The sequence below is a fragment of the Medicago sativa genome, chromosome 2 (genome assembly GCF_051527215.1).
Source record: "Medicago sativa cultivar Bolivia chromosome 2, Bolivia_mono, whole genome shotgun sequence".
NCBI classification, from domain to species: Eukaryota; Viridiplantae; Streptophyta; class Magnoliopsida; order Fabales; family Fabaceae; genus Medicago; species Medicago sativa.
In genome coordinates, this window is record NC_140750.1 from 36,347,903 (window position 1) to 36,350,481 (window position 2,579).

Here is a 2,579-nt window from a genome sequence, read left to right on the forward strand (position 1 = left end):
ACCTTTTGGCACGATCAAACTACTCCATCACATACTTCATTCCTCCTGGGTCCTATTCAGCTCTCAGGCATCTATTCTAATCGTCGAATATTAAATTGAGTTGATCAAGCTCAACTAACAACAACAATTAGAACATCTACCCGGAACCCAATGATCCCACTACCTTAGTTGTAATTTAATGACCCAAGGCACGGTCTGAATCGACCTGCTCTGATACCAATTGTAACACCCATACCAGACGTATCTAGAAAGTCTGGCACGTGCGTTAATATTAGTATTGGATACATTAAAATATACAACATAAAACTTTTACGAATGAATAATATTTACATCAAGTCACGTTCGTATAAATCATAATACAATACAACTCATCCATACATAAAAATACATCCTTGATGTCCATATCGTCATGCAGCTTTACGAACGAACCCTTGAAGTAATATCCATCCGGCTCCGAACATGCATAAACATCCTGCTTATCTGAAACAAATAAGGATTGGGATGAGACATAATGTCTCAGTGAGTTCCCCTAAATCCTAGGCTATAGGCAACCTCAAGGGGAAACCTACGGTCACCACGTGTCTACATTACAACCTGACAGTTGATTATACGTGTGTGGGGACTTGCATACTAGACGGTAGTGCATACTAGAGCCGTCATAGTCATATCTTACTTGTTATAGGCTTCTCATCTATACATGTCATGGCGGTCAAAGGGAACCTAAACCGCATTGCCAAGTGTACACTTTACGTAACAAGGCCTAAACATAAAATAACATGGCATATTCATGACATGATTCTAAACCGGACGATTAGGGAAACCTAAGGTCGTCACAGCATAGCTTTCTTTACTTACTCTATACATATCTTGCTCTCGTCTAATAGCATTTCATTCTCTTGTACTTATCTTAATCATACGTGTTTTCATTCGTGAACATAATCATAATCATAATCATATTCGTAATCATATAATACATAAACGTATCTAAGTTCATTCATGGGTTAGCGTTGAACAAACAATTATTATCTTGATTCATTTTACGGATAGTCCCGGGTGGAGTAACCTCGAGATCAATCCCATACATGACCGATGTACGTACATCGGACTCCCTCGGTGTCGTGCGGGTCCCTTGCGGCTTAAACCGTTCCCCTTAAGTCGAGAACCTCCCGTATCCCCCTGGCGTGGATAACAAGAGACACGAGCACCTACGTCTTGTTACTCAGTGACATGCGGGTCCCTTGCGGCTTAAATCGTTCTCATAATGAGAACCCCTTGTATCCCCCTGATGTGGATATCAAGAGACATGTCACCTACACTTATTAGTCATGGTCTTGTCGTTCACATAGGTTAAACCTAGTCATACTTGCTTATTTACCTCGGAACCTTAATCAATCCGATTAGCGGTAACTTATACTTGTTCATAATCATACTTATCATGGTGGAGAGATTAACTAATCAAACCACATCTTAACATGCTTACTATCTTATTCTTAATCATGTGCGAAGATAACATGCTTCGCGTCTTATCATCTAGGGATTCTTGCTAACTATCTAGTTCTCGACTAGCTAAGCCGAGGTTCTACTTTCATTCCCTTTCTTAGTTCATTGCTACCCCATCACGCTTAAACTCTCTCTTGAGCCATCCTTGTAATACATGCTAATATTGCCATGATTAATGATGCAAGGATCAATTGACGATGTGTGCAAATTTCCAATCATTTCTAAAGACCGAAAATGCCAAAACCCAAGACTTAAGCCATTTAGAAAATTCTATGATTTCATAAAGCCAAGTTTATTACAGTTGAAAAATAAGTGAAAACAGTCAAGGAATACTTCGGAACGATCGCCTCGGACCCCCACACGACTGCCCCCAAGCACCCGAGCGCAAGACAACGCGGAAGTTGTCCTGTCTGGGGCGCCTAACGCTGGCTCCCTGTGTGTGGGCGCCTAGCGCCCTTGTACAGGCGCAGCGCTGTGAGTTTTGCGTTTTCGGTGTTTTCGGCTACGAGTTTTCGCCATTTTCGACTCAAAACTCGACCAATTGGACCATGTAATGCACCAATACATCCAACAACATATATAGCTTCATTTAAACATATCTCGTGGCAATTTTAACATATAATCAACTAGGATTGGCTTTTGGGTACTAAAGTTCCATAAAAACTAAACAAACATAAAATCATGATTTTCTACAAGATTAATCAATCCCAAAGGTGGGTAATCTAACTATGGAACTCACCTAGACATGTTCTTGTGATAGCTCCAAGCCTCTAGCTCAAGCAATCTCCCATCCTAGCTCTTGGCCTTGATTTTTCAACATCCATAACCTTAGATCATCACCCCAACCTCAAATCGTCCTCTTTGAGCATGAAGGAATCATCTCATGCATAAGTTTATGCTTCCCCTTCCAATTCAACCCAAAACCCTAACTTCTTGAGATTCTCTTAGTGGAAAGGAGGAGTAGTGACAACATCTCAACCCAAGCTTCCAAGCACCACAAAAACTTGAGGAAAAACCTATACAACATGTCTCTTGATTTGGGAGAAGTTTTGAGAAGAATTGTGGAAGAGAAGAAGAAG

General features: G+C 40.8%; 1 long non-coding RNA gene across 1 annotated transcript; it reads right to left on the reverse strand.

The window, feature by feature from the left end:
- Window positions 1–261: 261 nt before the first annotated feature.
- Window positions 262–2,338, reverse strand: LOC146946600 (uncharacterized). The gene is made up of 2 exons (XR_015028262.1): window positions 2,240–2,338; window positions 262–480 (listed from the first exon to the last, which is right to left on the reverse strand). It is a non-coding gene; the product is annotated as an uncharacterized LOC146946600 (long non-coding RNA).
- Between the last annotated feature and the right edge of the window lie 241 nt (window positions 2,339–2,579).